This window comes from Anastrepha obliqua, chromosome 3 (genome assembly GCF_027943255.1).
Source record: "Anastrepha obliqua isolate idAnaObli1 chromosome 3, idAnaObli1_1.0, whole genome shotgun sequence".
In the NCBI taxonomy this organism is placed as follows: Eukaryota; Metazoa; Arthropoda; class Insecta; order Diptera; family Tephritidae; genus Anastrepha; species Anastrepha obliqua.
In genome coordinates this window covers 97,183,660-97,207,993 of record NC_072894.1, presented here as the reverse complement: position 1 = coordinate 97,207,993, position 24,334 = coordinate 97,183,660, and the positions used below count along the sequence as shown (strand labels likewise).

Below are 24,334 nucleotides of genomic sequence, written 5' to 3'. Positions count from 1 at the left end.
CAAAACAATTTTGTCTTTTATTTAAACACAAATAAACTTTACATTTGGTACAAAATAAACGTGTGCGGGATTTACAACCAACACGCCGGCAAAATCTTGCTGATGACAAATCATGCTCCTCTGGTATATGATTGTACCTATCAAGCCTCTTATCAATGCATGGCTGTTCAGATGGTCGATATTTTTTAGATACACTTGGAATTTCTTCTTCTTCGGTATCGGAGATATACTCTTCACGTGGCCTTTTCGCAACAGCTATCAGTTGCTCAGCTAATGCTAATCTAAAACTTAGTAAGTCATGAGAATCCGCTCGAGATTTCGAATTTATTTTGCAAGGTTCTCTGTACTGTACCCAAGAGTTGCAGCATGCAAGATCAATAAAATGAATTAAAACTTTCAACGTCCACTTACGAGTTTTGAAAAACGAACGGTATGCCTCCATTAATTGATCACATATATCTACCCCTCCCATAGACTTGTTGTATTCTCGCACTATCCTTGGAGCCGGTACTTCAGCAACCTCTTTTTCTTTTTTTTCCACCGTTTTACATTGGAAACGGGCCCGCAACCATAAGCTGATGATGCCAATATTACCGCTTTGGAATCCTTCCACTGGACCACGACAATATTATCCTCGCTATGACAAAATTCTTCCATATCACTTTCATTGGTAAGGTAAAGCTTGAAGGAGTGGTATTGTCGTAAAGTATCGGTCAAAAACACTTTTGAACCTTCTGGAAGTGTTTCAACCAAACGTAAAACAAAGGCTGGACCTACGCCTAAGTTCGTATTGAAAAGTGGTGTCGTCTTTCCTTGGTAGATTTCAAAATCGAGTACCAGCCCTTCAGATGTCGTTAATACTTCGTTCTTTAATCCCTTCTTTAATTTGTTAAGAAAACGTTGTCTCACGGGGCAACGACCAGTAAATGGGATAATTATCTCTTGGCTTTCTAGGAATGCTCCGACATGCCGATCTTACAGCTTCAATTAATGGATTAATCCTCCAAAAAACATTTGATTGTTTCCCTGCTTCTGTCACTTCATTTTCGTCCATAACATGGAGGCACATTCGCAAAAGAAAAAAGCGATCACGAGACATTGTATCAGCAAGAATTGAAAGCCTCATTTTGGTCTCCCAGCACATGCAATCTTGGATAACGTATGCAGCCCATCGCAATATTTATGCCAAAGAAATTCTTTATTTATATTAACCAATTGTAGTCCCCAGTGGTTTTCCTTTCGAAAACTGTTTAATCTGTTTGTGTATTCCGCAACGCGTTTGAAAAAGTCGTCATTAAAATATTTATAAAAATAGCATTTAGGGGACTCCACATCTATGTTAACTTCCACAGAAATGGAAGCACTCTCTTCCAGATTTATTTGAAATGGTCTTTTCCTCCAAATTTCGCGGCGATTGCTGTTTTCATATGGTGGTTCCTCAGTACCTTCGCCATTCCCTTCGTCATTGTCATCACTTTCATCATTTGCAGATTCACTGTGCGCGCCAGGTGACTCCCAAGTAGCATCTCGAAGATCATCATCGCTACTAAAGTCCCCCAAATCCGAGTCTAATAGTGCACCCAATATTTCGTCTTCAGTCAATTACTCTGATTGAAAAAAAAAAACAAATATTTCGTTAAACAAGTCCTAACACGCACAATTGAGTCACTTCAAACTGAACTGGCTGTACATTAATTAACGTCACAAAAATACACTTCATTTCACTTTTTAATTAAAACTTCTTTTGTTATTATTATGACAACACATTTTTTAAAAATAAATTTCTCGGTTTACACAATTTAAATAATTTTTCTAACTTACTCTTTCGATTCATTTTTGCAAATGATTGAAATGCAACATCAAAATAGCGAAATTCGCGAAAAATAACGGACACCAATAACTGTTCGTTGTGTTTTTATTAAGAAAATAGCTCGCAGAATTGTGTATATCAGGTTAAATTGCACTATCGGAGATATTTTCGGAAATATTAGGATTTAAACTCACACGCACAATTGTGCGTACACGGTCGGAAAGGGATAGAGAACAATGGTTAATTCAGGAAACCTATTAACGGCATTTCAGTACACTTTCCACACCGACGGATACAAAACCAGTGATGGTAGTGGATCTGGATGGTATTTGGCTGAAGGCACTAAGTACTCCTAGCCTACAGGACAGATGGCTACGGTATTCCTTACGTAAATCTATGCCTTCTTGAATGTGGCGCACTGGCTAATTGAGAAAAAGTGGCGGGGTAGCAGTATTGGAATTTGCAGTGACAGTTAAGCTGTACTAAGAACCCTTGCTAACCCATGCTGGTCTTTGAAATTAGTCGGTGAATGAAAGAAAAAACTGAACATGGCACAACAAAACAAAGTTTGTCTTACATGGATGCCTGGACACTGCGGTATTACAGGGAATGAGTTGACTGATAAACTGGCTAATGAAAACTATGCAAGTATGCCACTAGACGCTGCACCCTTTCTAGGTGCCAATACTGTATCAATTCATAAAAGGCGTTGGTTTGAGTCAGGCTCCTGCAGTACAGCCAAGTGTTTTGTGAAAGAACGAAACCGGAAATTAACGACCTTTCTCCTAAGCCTTAGTAGGAAGGACCTGAGAGTACTAGTGGGTGTAATCACAGAACACAACGCCTGTGGTCAGCATATGTCTACCATAGGAATCACTGATTACCCAATAGGCCTATCTTGTTGTGAGAATGAGGACACTCGAGAGCATTTTCCTTGTTGCTGTTCGACGTTCTCTAGAATCAGACTTAGACTGTTGTAGCCATGTGCTGTACTTTGTTCCATGTATCCTGACTCATCAACATCAGTGGCTCTAGGTTCTCGGGCGTGACGCTGCAGCCGAGGCTATCTTCCAGTTTAGCCATTCGACTTCTGAAGCGGAGGCACACGAAAAGCACATGTTCCTTCATCAACTGCTGGTGTACACTGCCCGCAGTACGGAGTCCTGCCCAAAGCGGTAAAGATACGTTATAAAACAGCCATGATCAATCAAGCTTTGGATAAGGTAGTAGTCTACTTCTCTGTGTTTCCTCTTGGAGCCAAGCTTCAATTTTGGAGATGAGGTGGTGGGTCTTTGCACTATCCTATCGCGTCTGCCTCTAGTTCTACCCAGCGCTGATATATAGCTTTTTTGTGCCAACTGATCGCTTTGGGCTTCATTGTAATTCACAGTTCTGACTTCATACAACACCTATCTTTCAGGTCGAGAGAGTATAGGCCAGCTATGATGAGCGCCGTATCTTCTGAGACTGTTCTGAGTCGCAGTGAGCTAACGTTTACAAAAATTTTGAAAAACATTTAATTTTTGTTTATTTAAATATTAATAAGAAACAGTTGATGAATTGTATAAATGCAAAGTAGTAGCAAATAATTCAGAACTTTATAACAAAAAAATAATACTGTAATTGGTGGAAAATACGTGTTTGTTTTTTCAAAGTTCGAAAACCCCTTTTCCAATCGGAGCATTTTAGTTATTAGCTAACATACATACATATCTTGGGACTGTGCCTTATAATATGTATGTATAGATATTGCTTTTCTTTCTATTTCTTTCCTTTGATCAACTAAAAGTAGAAATGAAGAGTGTTGATATGAAGATATTTTGCTGCTGCATATTTTTTAACCAACACTGTATGTGAAATCGCAAAATATATTAAAATGATGATAACCTTCAGGTGATGATAAAAACGTGTGCTTACAACGATTGTTACATAAGCAAAGAAGCTTAACATTGGTAACTTACTTATTGCTGCCATTTCTGGTAGATATAAAATAATAAAATATCGTTTGTCATTCTCGAGAATTCTTTTAAGCACACAAATAATAATTTTGTATTTAATTACTGTTGTTATAGCTATTTGGATTATCCTCTACCAAAAAATTTACTTTCTACATTAACGGTTAGCAACAGGATAGCAAACAACAACAAATATGTATATGCTGTACTTGCTACAGTTACAGCTATGTGTGCAGATGTGGATTGCAAAAAAGTAAAAAGGCACATGTATCTGTATACCCTGCAGTCAAGCCTATTAGGTCTGAACTATTTATTTCATGTTGCAACAGAAGTAGCTCACTTTCGAAAGTGGGTTCGAAATGCCGATGTTAGAAAAAATGTCAGCCTCTGCATCAGCCATATACGAGCTAATGAAGCAGTTTGCCCGTGCATCAGTAGTATAACTAGTTAAAGAATTATAGTAGGTACTTTACATAGTCAAAAATACTGTAAGCCAGATTGTGCAAAAAGTATGTAGTTTAGGACTAGTTGGAAAATTATAAACAAATTTTTAAATGAAAGTTTCGAAAATATTTCATTATGAATTGAAATAATACATACATTTTTTTGGTATTTTTGTAACTAGTTTCGGACTAGTTGTAAAAGTTGATAAAAACTAATAAATGAAAGCTTTACAAATATGTTATTATGAATTAAAAAATTAAATACAATTCTCTTTTGATTTTTGCAACTAGTTTCGGACTAGTTGTAGAAGTTAATAAAAATTAATAAATGAAAGCTTCAGAAATATTTCATTATGAATTAAAATATTACATACATTTTTTTTTTATTTTTGGAACTAGTTTCGGAGTAGTTTGAAAATTATATGGAAATTTGTACATTAAAGCATCAGAAATATTTCATTAAGAAATAAAATATTACATACATTTTTTTGTGTACTTTTGGAACTAGTTTTGGAGTAGTTGGTAAACTATATAAAAATTTATAAATGAAAGTTTCAGAACTATTTTATTATGAACTAAAATACTACATAACATTTTTTGTTTTTGTTTTTTTTTTTTTGGAATTAGTTTCGGACTAGTTGGTAAACTGTATAAAAATTGTAAATGTAAACTGCCAAATACTGTATGTATTATTAATTAAAATATTGTATTAGCTAACATCAAAATATTTTTGTAATATTTCGAACCAGTTTTGGACTAGTTGGAAAAGTTCATAAAGATTAATAAGTGTAACCCTCAAATAAATTTTAGTATGAATTAAAATATTTCACATAATATTTTTCCCCTAAAATGTTATTCGTTTTAACATGATTTAGTTTTGAAAAATTACAAAATAGCTCAAAATCTTAGTTTCATGAAATTAAATGAAAGCAAGTTAAGTTCAAAATTAAAAAATATTTCCATTTAAAACATCAAAAATAAAAAGAACAATCATAAAAAAATATAATTTTTTTTTGCATACAACTCTAACTAGCCTTTTTGTAACTGGTTACATATTAGTCACTTTAGAACTAGTATGTTTTTTTACACCAAATACGTCTTTCTGAGCAAAAATGCCGCTTGCTGAGTAGCTTTTCAGCTTTTCACCGCATTGGGCTGATGTACATTAGGGTACCTTAGTAAAACCGGATGCCGGTTTTCCACCGGAATTATAAAATCTTTTACATTCTCTAAACGAAATTAGTATTTATAAAAATGTTTCCCAAAAAAAATCACCTTAGATAATAGCAGATTTCAAGCTTAAAATGTCTGCGGAGTTGAAGTTAAAAAAATGTTTAAAGATTTTATCAGCGGCATCATAATAATAAGATTTTTAAGGTACCCTCAAAGATTTATATTTTTCCGAAATACTTCCGCGGAGGTCTTAAAATGTAATAAATTGTATAGTTCTGTTGAAAAATAGTAACTTTTTTTATAGGAGGAGTGATTTGCACCCTAATGTACTTACATATGTAAGTATTGGCACACCTTCCTTCAAATGAACACTCAACCACAGCAGCGTAACCAACGTAACAAAGCTGTTGCACGCTCCCTTATAGCTTTTTTATTTTTTAGTTTTTAATTTGCACGTTTTCATTTTATATCAACGAACTCATACATACCCATGCATGTACGATTATATCCTCGTCTTTGCACACACCCACACACATATACTCATCCCAATGCCCTTCATTCACTGCATTTTAATCACTTTTGTTTCGCGCTTTGCTTTGCTTTGGATTCATACACATGCGAAATTATTTTTCATGGATTTTAATTAAATTTTCTAATTTAGCGCGCGAACTTTTCCGATTCCTTCCCATTGTTCGTATTCAAATATGGCTGTGGGTGTAAATTTGTTACTTTGCATGGCTTTGTGTTTGTGTACTTGTTCCATACTTTGGGGCGCACCAAACGGTTTTGTTGTTTAGCGACCGGCTGTCGGTGCTCTCTGTTACTGTAGCACTTCCATATTGTGTCAATAGCCTAAGGCTATTGACTTTCGCATACTGTAAAAGTTGGTAGCGTAAAATAATCGTAAATATTTTTCATGGGTCGTTAAACTTTTGCGTAGCAAAAGGGTTGCGGTGTGCACGGAAGTAACGGTAACTAATAAAGTATGGGATTTTAAAGAAATAAGTTGCCACATTTTATGTGTTTCATATATTGTGCATGCTAAGAAAGCGCTAAATAAGAGCGAAATTATTAGAATTGGCTGAAAATTTGGCATATTCACACCAGGCATGCAAAAAAAAAAAAATAAATAAATTATGAAATATATAAATTATAAAAAAATGTATAGTGCTATATTTTGGGGAATATTTTTAAATTTGATATAACAGTCCAGTATTGTCGCACCGAATGCCCACAAAGGTAGGGAATCTCGGCGAAAACTAACTTTAGTTACTGCAAAAGAGAAGACATGATTTCGTTATGGCGGATAGGTTGATATTGAATTTCATACATCTTTATTTGTCAAAGATCCAGCGGCTACGTTGGCTGGGTCATGCTGTCCTAATGGATACAATCGCTTCGGCTCTGAAAGTATTCGATGTGGTACCAGCTGGGGATAGCAGAGGAAGAGGAAGGCCTCCTCTGCGTTGGAAAGATCAGGTGGAGAAGGACTTGACTTTACTTGGTGTGTCCAACTAGCGCCGGTTAGCACGAGAAAGAAACGACTGGCGCATTTTGTTAAACTCGGCCAAAATCACGTAAGCGGTTATCGCGCTAATTAAGAAGAAGAAGAAGAGTTTATTTAGGGAATATAATTTAAGTGCATTTTTTACACTGACAGCTTCTTCGTACTTGTAACCCTGCCTCTCAGTCAGTTTCATACTTTTACGGTTACATATTATATTAAATTAGTGGCCTAAGGTCAGAACAGTTTTGAGAAATATTTCGCCTTCACCGCAGCCGTTCCTGTCGTGTAGCCTGAAAGATTAACCCTTAAAGCGTACAGCTATTGGCTTATATAAGGCAAATGAGGAGCTCTTTTCATATTAAATTTCGAAATTATATTGTTACAGGAAAATATGCACATTGGTTATCCTTCTTCATACATACCTGTGCGGCTTTACAATATCATTTGGCAGTTTAGTATGAGGTCAAAAACTTCACCAGTTGCCTCTCTCCAGTAGAAAATTTAATATATTCTCAATTTGATTTTCCATGCCTGTGTTTATTAATAACCCACATTTGTAGAGCTCTTAAAATTGATCAATTCAAATTCAACAAAATATAGCTTCTGGCCATTGGCTGCTACCATAAGAAAACAGGTACGCCCCATCGTAAGTTTGAGGTATCTAACATTTTTGCCTTTTACTGTTGCTACCTTTCAATATTTCCATTCCCTAGACACCTTGCTAACATCAGCAGAATCATAACTAGTCCTGTCACGCTTCTCCACTGTCGTGTCAGCTGTTGAGCTAAAATGTATTAAAATGTACCTTATTATACCTGCGGTTCTTCTCCATTCTTGCTTTCCTGTCGCATTAATTACATTGCGGTCACCTGTTCATTACCTTGTTGACCACCGGCACAGAACTGTTTTTTCCGAATTCAAAAACTTTAAAATTCCTGTGTCCTCAAGTGCCACTAATGTCCGGCGTAAAAATGACAAATCATATTCAACTTGTTTCGAAAGTAGTTTGCCATCCTACGCTTTGCCCATATTCTAATAAATGTTCAGTACAGATTTCATTAACTTTGCAAATATCTCCTTCTTAGAAAAAATACAAGTAGATACAAGACTCATGAGTGAGGAGATTTGAACGACTCTCTTAGTACTTAACCGAGGAAATGCAGGAACTCTTGCTCATTACCTGACTAGAGATCCCAGTTTAAGATGCATACGAACCTGCTAAAATAAAACTTACTGAAAAAATGGGCAGCAAATTTCATAGGTTTGCTGAGGAAATGCGAAGAAAAGGTCTTATTTGACCACTCACCTGTAATACAGGGTGGCTGATGAAAGCCGCTACCAAAAAAAAATTGAATAACTTTTTTTCTTTTTAAGTTATCTGTTCCATTTTTGTTTTAATTTGCAGATTGATCTTTAAAATTTATTAAAATGGATAACTGGGACACGCAAACAAGAATTTGGATAGTCCGCCGCTATCAAGCACTGGAGTCCGTAGTTTTGGTACAGGCGGAGAGAGTACAGGCGGATGTTTGGCGGCGATCCCCCGAGCAGATGGACCATAATGAGACTGGTGAATAATTTTGCTGAGCAAGGAACAGTCGCAAGAAGGCCTTATCATCGAAACCCACCAGTTCGGACGGAGGAAACGATCGCTGCTGTAGCTGCAGCTATACAAAGCAATCCAAGGGTTTCAACAAGAAGCTTATCTGCTCAACTTGGTGTCAGCCGACAGTCTTTGCAAACAATAATGCACAAAGATTTAGACTTATTTCCCTACAAAATTCAAATGGCTAACAAACTGAATGCAGGAGACTTGCCGATTCGCTTGGAATTTTGCCAGAAGATCCTGCAAATGGTGGAAGAAGACCAAAACATGTTAAACTGCCTTTTCATGTCTGATGAGGCCCATTTCGATTTAAACGGCAATGTGAACAAACAAAATTGTCGAATATAGAGTACTTCTAACCCACAGATACTCCACGAGACGGAATTGCATCCTCTTCGCGTGACAGTGTGTTGTGCGGTTTCTTCACGCTGTATTGTCGGGCCTTATTTTTTTGAAGAAAATGGTCACACCGTTACGGTTACTGGAGACCGTTATTTGAAAATGCTGAAATAATTTTTCTATCCAGAACTACGCCGAAAGAGAATTCCTTTTAACTCTGTGTAGTTTCAACAAGATGGGGCAACGTCTCACATAGCCCAGACTGTTATGACAGAGTTGCGACGAAAATTTCCCAATAAACTGATTTCAAGAAACTCCGAATTTCGTTGGCCCCCCAGGTCGCCTGACCTTACTGCACCTGACTTTTTCTTGTGGGGTTTATGTAAACAAGAAGTTTATAAAACAAAGCCAACAAATTTGGATGAACTAAAACAATCCATTCGGGCAACAATTGCGGCTATTCCTGTCGCAACTCTCAAAGCAGGAATGAACAACTTTTTACTAAGATGCCGCACTTGTGTCAACGAGCATGGGGGGCATTTAAATTCAATTATTTTTAAAACTAGTTAAGCTACATTTAATAAAATTTAATGAATTCCATACACTAAAAAAAAGTTATTTGAGTTTCTTAATGTAGCAAAATTCATCAGCCACCCTGTATTTATGGTCTTAGTGAATATTTGAAAAAATTATAATAGTTTATAAATTATGCTTATTTATAAAAAAGGGTCACTCCAAAGCAAGAAGCAGTTTTAAGAAAATGTGGTGTTAGTACTTGTATACCCAAAGGCACGATTCGAGGACGTTTACATGCAGAAGAATTCGAGTTCCGGAGCACATTGGAAAAGCCGCTGCATTCACTATCACAGATTGGAAAAAGATTTGCATTGGCTAATGCAAATTCAGAACGGAATTGGGCAAACGTAATAGTCACGGATGAATTTTTCTTTTCGGCGAATAGTGGCATGCGTGCGACCTGGTGTTCTGCTGATAATCTACAACTTCAACGAAATGTTAAACATCTAGTTAAGGCTCATGTTTGGGGCTGCTTTTCCGAAAAAGGAATAGGTCGTTTATTTGTGTTTATCGACAACTTGGATGCAGTTTTATTGAATAAAACGTACCAAAATCATTACTACCGTCAGCTGCGAAGATGTTTGGAAGAACTAACTAAACTTGGATGTTACGAGAGAATTACGATCCCAAGCATTGAAGCCGAGGTTGTGGAGAGTGGAAACAGCAGAGTTGGATTGAAATGTGCGACTGACCTTCACTGTAGTCTGATGCCAACCCCACTAAAAATGTTTGAGCAAGGGCTAAGCTACTCAAAAGAAAAGAAATAAAGGCGGTCAGAGAGTTATCAAGTCGAGGAAATCGCACAGTAATTCAAAGCTTGCCCAGAAATTAACACAAAGTATGGCTCGAAGGCAGTAAAGCCATTATAGCTAGTTACCAAAACTATACATTTTATTGGATGTATTGCGTATACTACGTAAATACCATAAGCCCAGATAATACATTTTGTTATTGTATAATCGAATTGGCCGAATAATTTAATAGTTATGGCGGTCACGCTTCTATTAGACAGACTGTATTCTTACATATTATTCTTACAACTTTTAATACCCACAAATTAAAAGTTTGTGTTGGGCGGCAAGTAACTTTTGTGCTCCACTCTATCCGTTTTTTGTAAGTATTTGAGAAATATTAATATTTTTATTACCCAGCAATAGTGCCCACACACATATATACATACATTTACTCACACCTTATTTGATACAGATACGATTTTTTGTAAAGTGTTCTATATTTCATAATTTTATGCGAAAATGGAAATGGTGTGTGTTTGAGTAAAATTTCTGTACGCTTTTTCTCGCTCTTTATGGACCGCCTACTTCGATAAAAAAGCGCAGCTTAGCTTTGGATCATTACAGAAAAGGAATGTTGCATGACAGAATATCTGACATTGTACATTTGAGTTCGTCAACGTCACGCTCTATACATGAACACCTTGAGGTAAATAAACGACAGCAGGCCCCAGATAAAACTTTCACAGAGAAAGAGTGTCAATGGTTACTGCATCAAGTGAAGAAAAATGTAGCAACAAGCGCTCCAAAGTTAACTCAAATGGTCAAAAAGGTTTAAGGTAAGACTTGCCATCCAGAAACTGTTCGCATAGTACTGAGGGAAGCAAATTTAATTGGTAGAAAAACCAATAATAAATCTTTCAGAAGTGCGTGGAATAGAAAAAACAGATTGCAGTTTGCGCGTGATCAACTGTATAGAACCCAACATTTTGGAGAAACGTACTTTTGAAGACGAGGTGAAAAGAAACTTATTGGAACTAGATGACAGTCCTTTTATATAGAGCAAGGTCAATACGGAGCTCTAACCCCAAAACTTACGAAACACTATACAAGGTGAGATCCAAAATAAACAAGACTGAGCTATAATAGAAATGAGGGGAGTTTCGCTCTGATAACTGCAGGCTTATTTATTCAAAATAGTCCTCTCTAGCCTCGCTAAACTGTTTTCCGCGATCTACGGTCGCAAAACGTTTTCCTTTCATGGAAAAATGCAATTTTCCGAATAGGGAGAAGTCAAAGGGAGCCATATCACGCGAATTCGGTGAGTGATTGATGGTTAAAATGCGATTTCTAGTGCAGAAATCAGTCACAAGAGTGAATCGATGAGATGGTTCACTATCATGCAATAAGCACTAGCTTACTCCTTCGCGGTATTCAGGGCGAATTTGACGAATGCGATGCAATAAACGCTTTAAAACGACAAAATGAAAAATTGCGTTGAAGGTTTGGTCTGTTGGCACGAAATCCTTGTGGGCAATTTCCTTCGAATCGTAAAAACAAATGAGCATCGACTTGATTTTTGACTTCTCCAACGCGATTTTTTTGGATGGTGGCTCGTCTAGGGTCTTCCATTCGGCACTTTGATGCTTAGTTTCAGGTTCGTGTTGGAAACACCACGTTTCATCACTAGTTAAAGGAAGCTCTCGTTTTTTCTCCCCTCTTTAATGAGGTCTTTCAAATGTTGAATTCTAAGCAATTTTTGGTCCTCAGTTGGCTTGTGTGGAATGAAACGTGCACAGACTTTTCGTAAGCCCAAATAGTCAGTTAAAATGCGATAAATCGATGCATTGGAGATATTCAACTCCGATTCCATGAATTCTAACGATGATTTCGGTTCATTTTTGATAAATTTACGAACAATTTCGATGGAGTTTTCGGTGATTACTGCCCGGTGATTGGGCGGCCCGTATGTTCATTCTCATCTATGCCCTCACAACCATCTCTGAAACGTACGCATGAGCTCTTGCACGAGATAGAAAATCATCGCCATAAACTTTTTTCATCAATTCAAATGTTTTGGTAAATGTTTTATCGATTTTAAAACAAAATTTGATATCAGCTCTTTGTTCGAAACTCATTTTTGTACCGATGACACAAACATACTGACACTTCAGACGTCATAGCTTCGCTTCTACTGAACCGAATGTCACCAAGCTTTCACTGGAAGTCTGCTAGGGATGTAATTTCCAACGCACTAACTCATTAAAATTATAGCGCTATCGAAAACATTTTTAAGATGGCAGTCTTGTTTATTTTGGACTTCCCCTTGTAAATCACGGCCGTAGTCATACATGCCATCAATTGGAGTTGGAAATTTGACTTTTGTCGAAGAAACAATGAACAAATAGGTTTAATTACAGCTTCTGCGAGACATTTTCAAAGCCCTAGAAAATGACAAATTAAATTTGATTTTCGCTTTTATCAAGACAACGACAAATAATACAAAAATGGTTAATATATAAATGTACCCAAATTGTTGAGGCACCTGCACAGTCACCGGATTTCAACTTAATAGAAAATTCATGGCCGGTTATAAGAAAGTATGACTTCTATAACAAAACTAATCTCAAAAAGACGATACTTGAAGAGTGGAACCAAATTAGTTTAGAATACACAAAAAAAAAATACCAGTCTAACGGTTAGACGCGATAGAAGTGAAACCTTCCGTAAAACAAACTGAGAGAGAATGAGACGAAAACAGCATTAGGGGCGGGATAATTATAGGTTCATTATAATATTGCTATAAAGTTCATATTTTATTTTCTTCATTTTATTATTATTCATCCTCAATGCTTTCAATTTCAACAAATGATACGAGTGGCTTATGATAGCTAAAATATGATACAAATGCTTTGGTTTCGATGTTGTCAAAAAAAATACCCAAACGGACCGAAGAAACAGACTTACAAATTTCTTCCATTTTCGTCTGCTTGTATTCATATAAAAATTTATGTCTCTTCCCACCAAAGCTAAATGTATTAGTATATTTCTTCTTGTATTTATTCAAGGCCGAAATCCCGGCGGTACTGCAATACCGGGCCAACCCGTGGCAGAGGTGGAGCAAGCCCCTAAAACACTCCGCCCATTCCCAAAAATCAGTTTAACATTTGCTGTCCTCCGATGGAGGATCTATCAGATGTTAAGCTGATAAGAACAGATACCACACTACCTAGTCAATAGATTTTCTAATAAACCTTTTGAGAATTACACGCTCACAAAAATTAATGTACGAAATATTTATACCGATTCACTTAAACTGACTTTCAGTATCTAAACCAAATATAGAAAAGCCAAAAAACGGTTTTCAATAAATAATCAGAAATGTCCTACAATGCAAATTTCAAAAAAAAAATTCCATTTTCGTCTACTTGTATTCATATAAAAATTTATGTCTCTTCCCTCCAAAGCTAAATGTATTAGTATATTTCTTCCTGTATTTATTCAAGGCCGAAATCCCGGCGGTACTGCAATTCCGGGCCAACTCATGGCAGAGGTGGAGCAAGCCCCTAAAACACACCGCCCATTTTCAAAAATCAGTTTAACATTCGTTGTCCTCCGACGGAGGATTTATCAGATGTTAAGCTGACAAGAACAGATACCACACTACCTAGTCAATAGATTTTCTAATAAACCTTTTGAGAATTACATGCTCACAAAAATTATTTATATTAACATATAATATAACGCTTCGTAACTAAATAACTTTTAGGCCAGCGCCGACAGCATGGCGCGGTAGCCGAGCGACTAGCAATGTGAGCTTCCGATCCAAAATCCTTGGTTCGAATCACAAGAAAAAAAAAAAAGATTTATTTAGTTCGTCGCTACGTTTATATCAACATATAATATAACGCTTCGTAGCCAAGAGGGTCGCTTTTTCGTTTCACTTTTTCTCAAATCACTCCCAACGATTCTAAAGAAGTTTTCACTTCAAAAACTGGTTTACTTCAAGCTGTAATTGATAATAAATACCTTAAAATTTATTAAATTAGAAATATATAGTTGCTCTTTGTTAACTGTATCATTTAAGCTGCGACGTGAATTCTCTGTATGTTTTTGTTCGTTTGCATTCCGCGAAATGAGTGGAGACCTTTTTTACTATATGTGGAGTAATGAAATAAAACAAAATAAAAAGGTATCTGCATACTCTGCTTTTCCATTTTCGCAAAATATTATATGTGATATAGAACACTCTATAAAAAAATCATATCTGTACCAAATAAGCTGTGAGTGACTGTATGTATGCATGTAGCACATTTGCATGTAAATTTGAGTGAAAATGTCAACACACATAAGAAATAAAACGTGCAGCAAATGCGTAACTGAGTGGCAACAAAATGATAATGCATGACACAAATGACAACATTATGTTGCAGTGCGACGTTGTTGAAAATGGAATCATGAAGCGTGACGCGCGAATGATATGCAGCAATGTTGGCGTTGATGGTGATGATAACGATGATTACAATCATGCAGTTGCAGCTGCAACTTCGAGTAGTTCAAGCGCCAATAGAGGCAGCAAAGCGAATAGAGTGATGCTCTGTTAAAAAGAGAGTGAGAGAGGGAGAGAGGGAGGGAGAGATAAAGCGCGACGGAAGCAACAACACTTTGCACTCAATTATGCCACATATCAGCGCGACGGCAATCACACACACCAACATGCAGCAGCGGCAGAAATACTAATACGTGCATGATTGCATATATGCATGTGTATGTGAATGTGTATGTATTATAGGCAGCAGTTGCAAGCGAAATTCTCATTAACAGAAATTTTCAAAGTGCCGACAAGCCGCCTGACAGACGGACGCACAGATAGCGGCACATCACTTCCATCAAATCTTCACTTCATGTGTGTCTGCGAGTGTAAATGCATACATATGTGTGTGCGAGCTTCCGCGTAATGCCGTGTTGGTTTTTGTATTAGTTGAACACACCCATTAAACATATAAACATTGTGCAACATTGCGAAATTGCTGTAATTACAAAAAGGTAGAACGCACGCGATGCAGCCATGTGTCTGTGGCACGCCCACATTAATGACTACAACAGCAATTACAAATACAATTACGATTAAACTGTAAACACACGTGTGTTGGCAATAACAAGAAATGCAACAACAACAACACAGAAACCACAAACTATCATACTACCAGACCATCAGACAATCAGACTGTGCAATGAATAAAAGTTGCACGAATCAAGGTGTAACAGTCACATGGCAACATTGTAACGGTATGCAATAAGGTGAAAAACGGTGATCGGTACGAGGACGAGGAATACACTGATGACTGTAACGCAGAATTTGGCAAATTCAAATTTCAAGTTGATTCTCAACACTTTATGGCGCATAGCAACGGCGAGAGTTTGCTATATACAAATAAATACATACACACGCACACATACACAGAAGCACACTTAATTGTATGCACTTGTATGCGCGCTTTGATTTGTAGCTATGTAAGTGGTGGTGATGCATTTGTATGCGAGTTGCTCGCTCCTCATGTGAATATGTGGAGGAATTTTTGGAAAACCACGGAATTAAGCACGCATCCACACACACACACGCGCTCATATGCAAACACAAGATTTGATAGACAAACTGACAAATGCACTGACATACCATAATTTCGCTGGTTGAATTATCTGACGTCAGTGGATTGCATTTGGAAAATGCTCGAGCTGCTGAAATTTTCGAGAATATCCATAGTTAGACAAGGAAGCAAGGGAAGGCTCACAAATTCAAATCTTATACATTACTATGATGTACAGGGTACTTTGCTGTTATCAAATGAAGACCAGTTTTTGTTTTACAACTAAATTTGTGACTAGTAAGAATCTCACATTCACTGAACACTCGCTGTTCTGGTCATTTTGTCAGTTTTCTAAATGTAATCCGCTAAGATGTAAAGAGCACCTGATGCTTGGTTATAAAAGGGGAAGTACTAGTGCTGCGACCTAAATAGACCTTTTCTTCATGGATAAGTAGATGTATCCATTTAAGGAAAAAAATCTTATAAAATAAAGCATCTGCTGTTTTTCTATGAGCTTGAGAATTTTAAATGATAATACAAAATAGAAATACTGTCGGAATGAATTTTTTCATTATAATGTGGTAGATATATTTGTTATTTTTTTTAATGTCATATCCAGCATAGGTCCGTCGCGGGCACGAGTACGTGATCCGTCCCATGACTGAGGCTCGTCAGTGCCAGGGGCTGACCGGTCTTAGAGAAATTTCTTATACTTCAAAATATGATCACACAAAAACCTTAGGCTATCAGAGAGTTACGTGTTCCAAGACCTCAGAATGATCACTTCGTCCTTAGGCATTTTTAAGCTTTAGCACTTTTTAAGGTGTGATATTGCATATTTTTGAAAGGGACTTTAGTCGCTATGTCTGATTACACTTTGGCAATGAAACAGGATGTCTTCCGGTGTTTTCTCAGCCAATATACAAAATCCGTCCGTTTCTTCTGCAACCCCTTTTCAATATAATATCGTATACTTTGTACAATATCCTGTCAGGTAACCAGTAAGCGTCCTTGGATTCTTCTCCGTATACCTATATGACAGAAGTCGTTCAGAACGTATCCGAGTAGGATATAAAAATTGTTAAAGAAGGCTTCAAAAATATTTCAAAAGGAAGTAGAATATTCCATATATTCTTTTGTAGCCGGTTTTGTACTAGTTGAAAAAGTATAAAAAGTTGATAAAATATTAAAAAATTTTCGTACATACAATTTGTCTATGCTATCTTTCAGACCAGTTTTGGACTAGTCGGAAAAGTACATGCATAAAAGTTAATAACAGAAAGATTAAAAAATTTTTCTATACAAATTGGATTATTTCATTTTGGGGTCAGTTTTGGACTAGTCCAAAAAGAATATGAAACTTGATAAAGAAGGATTCAGAAATATTTCAATAACAGTAAGAATATTACATAATTTTTTTTTGTAACCAGTTTAGGACTAGTTGAAAAAGTACATGAACGTTGATAAAATATTCAAAAATATTACTAAATGCAATTTTTTTTGTTATACAATAGTTCGAACCAATTTTGGAGTAGTCGGGAAAGTGCATATATAAAAGTTAATAAAATAAAGATTCAAAAATATTTCTACATGAATTGGATTATTACACAATTTTTTTCCTTTGGAATCAGTTTTCGACTAGTCGAAAAATAATACGTATGAAATTGTATAAAGAGGGCTTCAATAATATTTCAGTGTGAATTAGATTACTATATAATTTTTTTTTGTTATTTTTGTAACCAGTTCTGGACTAGTTGAAGAAGTATACTAAAGTTCAAAAAAAGAAAGATTCAAAAATATTCTTTTGCGAATTAGAATATTACTTACGTTTTTATTTTTTGTTTTGGAACTAGTTTGGGACTAGTTAAAAAGGATATAAAAGTTGAGAAAAGAAAAATTAAAAAAAAATTATTGTACATTATGAATTAGAATATTATATACGTTTTCATTTTTTTTTTTTGTGGGACCAGTTCCGGCCTAGTTGACAAAATATGTATATAAAAGTTGTGGAAAGAGAGACTCACTCCTACCTATAATTAAATTACTTTATAAATTTTCAATATGATTTTCTAAATTAGTCTTAGACTATATGATGAGTTTAAATATTTTTGTTATGCGAAATTCATTTAGTGGTGGGTATTTCAAGGCATTCATACTCATATCTTTATTGCTAAGTTGAAGTCCATTCACATATATTGAGTTTAGTGCAGTCTTCATTCCATGGAGAGAGGAGCCAATACCGATTATGAGGAATAAAGCTAATCAAAAGAGGTGGAATTAAAAGATATATCATAATTGGTTAAGTAGTTAGGGATGACTTCGGATTATATGTAAAGCTGTTTGGTCTAACACTATACGAAATGCGGTCTTGTGGCAAATCACCTAGCAAGAACCAATCCAAAAGGTGAATGGCGATGGATTGAGCACACTCTCACAAAGGGCTGGGAAAGCATAAGTAGGGTAGAACAACGTTGGAATGGAGCCTTCAAGGACACAGACGTCTCGGTCGTCCACGAAATATCTGTAGGTCTTCCAAACTTCGGTATTTACCAGCAGTTAACCAAACGTGGGATGTCGCAAAGAGGGCAGCAGTTAATATTTATAATAAGATAGCTAATGTTTCGTTGAAATCCTTAATTCTCAAGTGGAATAACAAAGGCATAAAAAAGGAAACAAAAGTTAGTGATGACCCTGTGCTGTTTGTTCATCTTTCTATGTAGTTCATTGAACCACCTTAAAAATTTTATTTGTTTTACTCCTAGAATAATAGTACATCAACTTGTTATTTCAAATACTCTGTGACTTCATTCTCGACCATCTCGAGAGTGCTGGTATACTCTTTAATACTACTCTGCATGTTGAGCCAGTGACTATCTACCATCCCTTTTCTCTGAAGCACCCTATTTCACAAACCTCCTTACTAGATTTCTCACACACTTTACATATGTGAAATCGTCCACGCTTCCTTGCATAGGTACATATGTATTTTTGTATGTACATACATACACATGTACCTGTAATTGTATGCCACAAAAATCACATACTTTCATTGCGCGAGATTGAAATTTGCGCTAACGTGCAGCAACGCCACCACTGCATTGCGAATCATTTTCCAATGAACATCCAATCGTACGAAGAACTCTACATTTGTACGCGCACATGTCTGTAGAATGAATTTATATGCGAATATTGTGCCAATTTGTGTAGGTATGCGGCCATACAAATGGGAATTCTTACGTATACCATACACACATATGTACATATACAAGCACACATTGAGCTGCGAAAATGCATGAGGAGAATGAAGTGAAATCTGCCGCAGAAACTAATCACGCAATCATTTGATTCATTTAAACCCGTACAAGCCCGCAGAACATATCCTGTTTGCCACTCCTCCGAAGCGTACCCATGATATATGTATGTATGTATGTATCTATAGGAGACAAGAACGCAGCTAAATGAGTTCAATATGTGAGGGATTTTTCTCTCTCAGCTGTAATGTGGCTTTTGCCTCAAAGTGATGAATGTAAGCAGCGGGTATAAATCAGTGAGCGGGTTGCACCGTGTTGAATACTTTTGTAATAAAGGAGTGCGCAAGTATTGGTGTATGCGTGAGGAAAAATATTGGTACCCGGCAGTCAATCCTACTATTACTGAATTGCTGTATTGCCAGTTTGCTTTATTGCTAAAGTAGTACGCCTTTTATATTTATTCAACAGGTATTTTTACAAGTACTTAATTTGGCGGCGGCCGTAGCCGAATGGGTTGGTGTGTGACTACCATTCGGAGTTCGGAGAGAACGTAGGTTCGAATCTCGGTGAAACACCAAAATTAAGAAAAAGGTTTTTTCCAATAGCGGTTGCCCGTCGGCAGGCAATGGCAAACCTCCGAGTGTATTTCTGCCATGAAAAAAATCCTCATAAAAATATCTGCAGTTCGGAGTCGGTTTAAAACTGTAGGTCCCTCCATTTGTGGAACAACATCAAGACGCACACAACAAATGGGAGGAGGAGCTCGGCCAAACACCCAAAAAGGGTGTACGCGCCAATCGCCAGCCTATGTATCAGTGTTGGACCAGTTAAAGAACTACTTAGTCTCTGCATTAGCATTACATCGATTGAGCCTCGGGAATGCTTATATACCAGTATATGATTAGCTCGTAACAGACAGAAAATATTCTAGTTCACTATGTTCTGATGGACTACTGTAAAATGTTAAAGTAAAATAAATGAAAGTATATAAAAATTGATAAGATAACGTTTCAAAAATATTTAAATTTTCATTATAATGCTATGAAAATGTTTTTCTTTGTTTTTTGTTATTTTGGAACTAGTTTTGGACTAGTCGGAAAAGTATATAAAAGTTAATAAAATATTCAAAAGTATTTCAATATGGGAATATTACATCCATTTTTTTGTTTTTGTTATTTTTGTAACCAGTTCCGGACTAGTTCAAAAAGTATATAAAAGTTGAGAAAATAAAAATTCAAATATACTCCTTTACGAATTAGAATATTACACGCGTTTTTAATTTTATTCTTTTCGAACCACTTCTGGACTAGATGAAAAAGTATATAAAAGTTAAAAAAATAAATATTTAAAAACGCTGCTTTGTGAATTATAATACTATATAAATACATACCTTTTTCGTTTTTTTTTTTTTTTGGGACCAGTTCTGAACTAGTTGTAAAAGCATATACTAGTGAATTTTTCTGACCATCTTTAAATTTGTTGTTCGAGTTAATATTATTATATTTAAAAAAATTACATATTAACTAAATTTGTTAAGTCTGAAACTTTCATATAAAGGGTGGTTAAGTTTCAAGGGCCGGTGTTGATTTAGAATAAAATACAACGTTTTTAGGAAATTATTGTCATTTCCCTTTATTGTGATAATACTGGTACGGTTCAATTACGTATGGAGCAAAATATCGGCCAAACGGCCGCCGCGGTTTAGGCGGCACACCTCCATCCGATCGTCCAAATTTTCGATGACGCTAAGGCATAATTGAGGTTCTATGCCGTTAATGTGCCGAATTATCTTATCCTTTAGCACTATTCACAGTAACTGCCTGACCGGCCTCATTTTGGAAAAAATACGGCCCAATGATGCCGTCGGCCCATAAACCACACCAAACAGTCACTCTTTGTGGGTGCATTGGTTTTCGGCAATCCCTCTTGGATTATCATTCGCCCAAATGCGGTAATTCTGCTTATTGACGAATCTATTAAGGTGAAAATGTGTCTCATCACTGAAGATGATTTTCTTCGATATGAATTTTTATTTGAATGCCCGTTTTCATAATAAGCCTGAATAACTTAACGCGTTGCTCGATTGTGTATCTTTCCATGATTCAAATTGAAATGTTAGTTATGAAATTAGTCTGTTAGTTAGTTAGTTAGTCTGAAATTGAAAAATGTCAAATAAAATGCAGAAAAAAACTTAACTTTTAGGGGTGGTTCACATTCCACATCGGTCCTTGAAATTTAGCCACCCTTTATTAGTAATTCAAAAAGAAATTATAAAATATTGCATTTTGCATCTGGGACCATTCTAATCACTCTCGAACTAGTGTGACTTCTTCCTTTAAACACCAGTTTGTGAACTCTAATGCCTGCTGAGTAGTTGGACTTTTCATGTCAGGATTCTTAACAATTGGAAAATGTTTATATACATACACAATGTATGTACAAATGTACGTCTAGCGGTTGTATGAACGCAATTATTTGCCAGCAACTCTGTTGTGTATGATTGTGTGGTAATAGGTCGCATGCAATTGCTCGTTTTTCGCGCTCTTTACCCCATCCCCGAGTGCTGGCTAGATAACTACAGAACAACATTTAAATTCAAAACGAACTAAATTCATATGCTTTGTCATAAACAAGAAAAAAAAAAACATGGGTATGGCATGTGGCATATGGCACGTGAGTATGTCAAGTGGCATGTGAAAATTGGGACCAAATCAGTCAAAATGCACGAATGATTGTATATTTGCAAACTTTTTTTTTTCGCTTGAGCCCCCTCAGTATGCATCTTCATCACAATCCCAAAGTACCGCAGTCTCTACTAGAGTTAGACGCGTGATTCCAATCAGGCAGCAGCTGCGCTTTGCACTCCATCACGAGCAATGTCAGTCACTTTTCCTCCGCTCATATTGTCGACTTAACAACCAACTGGCACATACTCACTATACACGCCACAATCCTTGATGATTTGCATCTGTTGTTGCTGCTTATTTGCTATTTACCTCTTTTATTGCGCCAGCCCTCCCTGTGGCTCTACTTCCTGCCGTGAGGCTTCTGCTATACAGCGTTGAAATTAACTTACAAGTGGAAATTGTCACTTACTCAGGCGGTACAAGCTTGTAGCATCGTCCTTTAATGCTTTTACAACAACAACAACAATATTACCACAACAATTGCAACAACAGCATCTTTGATTTTATGCAGCCGCAGTCACCCACTACATATTGATGTTATTCGTGCGTGGGGCTGTGGAAAGCGGAATTCAATGCAGCGGAAGTGTGTCAGTAGTGTGGCATGTCACGAGCGGGAATGTTGTATGCACATAAATACATTAGTGCGCATTCTCGTTGGTTGCATGTTTGTGGTATGCCGCTTGATGTTAAGGCAAATTGTTATGGTGCGCATACTTGTGTGTCGCTGATTGAGCTATAAATGTGTGTGTGTGATAATATTCTGATTATGGCGATTGCAGCTGCTGAAATGCAAAAGTTAATAAATAGATGTATTTAAACTTGATATAAAATATTATATTTGCCTAAATTCTATGACTTCGTTGATTGATGGTCCTCTTTAACAGCTGCAAAGCTAAAAAGCTCTCTATAAAAGGGGTGTACTGAAAGGAGCTCATAATTACTAGGAAAACTGTAGATGACCCACAAATGCTATGAAATTATATCCCAAATGAACCCTGAATGTTGCTAAGAAAATGTAACAACTGACCTCTTTACTCTTTCAGTATATCTTCTGATTCAGCACTATGTCTTCCCATATAAGATGTCACTATAAAACGATGTGGTTTTGTGTCCAAGAACAAAAACTATTTGCGAAGATAATAATGTGCATTTGTGTAAAATTTGTAAAATGAAAAAAAAACTACAACAAAAACTACTCGCAGATCTCATTAGTGTCAAGTTATGCCTAGATACGATCACGGATCGGATTGGTTGGTTGGTTTGAGTGTTGATTCTTCCAGAACCCAACTAGCGCTTCTGCACCATTTTGTTGCCACATCCTCGTTACCAACTTGTTTGCCAGTTATTTTCAGCATGTGTTGTGAGTGTGCCCATTTTGGCTGCTTGTTCTCCGACAGACCAAAGCCAGTTATGACTGCCGTTAGCCTCCAGGCGTCCCGTCATTTCATGTTTAACAATATTAATGATTGTTCGAGGTTGTAGGTGGGCCATAACGTTCTGCTAATTTTGCATTTCGTCTGGTCTCTTCATCTATGTACAATCCGCGATTCGGAGGTATTGAAGGGAAATTGTGCTCTTGATTTCACCTAATGGTGTGAATACCGATTCTGCAAGAGCGTTATTTATGGTAGATTCCCCTCTTGCCAGTTCTTCTAATTTTTCGTTACCTTCAATGTTCCGATGTCCCAGGACCCAGATTAAGGTAACATTATGGTTTTCCCTGAAGGTGGAAAGGCTATTTCTACTTTGTTCCACCACCATAGAGGTGGTTGCAACTGAATCTAGTGCCCAGATTGCAGCTTGGCTATCCGAAAGAATAGCTGAATTACCCTTAAAAGAGAAGTTTGCGATTGGTAGTTTACAAGCTTCCCCCATTGCCAGTACTTCCGCCTAGAAGACACTGCTGGTATTAGGGAGACGCACATATTTCTCCATTTAAGGATCTATGAGAATGTAACCTGCTCGAACACCCCAATCCATTTTTGAACCATCTGTGTAGACTGTAGCGTGGAAGTCGTTTATTGAAAGTGCCTTACTCCATTCCTCCCGATATGGAAAGAGAGTGGCAAAATTCCTATTGAATGTTACCGTCGGGACGATGTAGTCAGTCCTCACCGAGGTTAACTGAGTTTGTCGCAATAATAGACTGGCATGACCATACGTTTTTTTCTTTCCAGTGATCCGCTTCATGTAACCTAAATGCACTCATGGTTGCCGTCTTCCACAGGGTAATGGCAAGGTTTATATTACAGCAAATTTCATTTTGTGTTTTATTATAACTGAAAAGAGCTGCTACATTAGATTGGACTAGATTTGATTTGTCGTCTGCACTTAGACCTCATAGCCTTTTGTGCCCTCTACTCATCATCGTACCTTATACAGACCCAGTTAGATTATTAAACTTAAGCGTTTTTACAATTTTGAATACACAACATAAGTAGACCATTTTTGCAGATCAAAGTTATAGTCCAGTATGTCCCAACATCTTTTTTAGAGAGGGTAACATTTTGGTTATGTTATGTGTAAAAATACGATTGAGGCACGATCTTCAAAGACTGTGTATACACTCGGATATTGTCAAGAAAATAAAGCTTAATCGGCTATGATAGGCTGGTCACTGTATAAGGGCAGACGAAGCACACTCACTCACTCTTATTGGGTACATCCA

General features: G+C 36.7%; 2 non-coding genes across 2 annotated transcripts; both read right to left on the bottom strand.

The window, feature by feature from the left end:
* Positions 1 to 13,199: 13,199 nt before the first annotated feature.
* On the bottom strand, positions 13,200 to 13,393 carry LOC129243319 (U2 spliceosomal RNA). Its single transcript, XR_008582294.1, has one exon. It is a non-coding gene; the product is annotated as a U2 spliceosomal RNA (small nuclear RNA).
* A 244-nt stretch (positions 13,394 to 13,637) lies between these two features.
* Positions 13,638 to 13,831, bottom strand: LOC129243174 (U2 spliceosomal RNA). Its single transcript, XR_008582256.1, has one exon. It is a non-coding gene; the product is annotated as a U2 spliceosomal RNA (small nuclear RNA).
* Between the last annotated feature and the right edge of the window lie 10,503 nt (positions 13,832 to 24,334).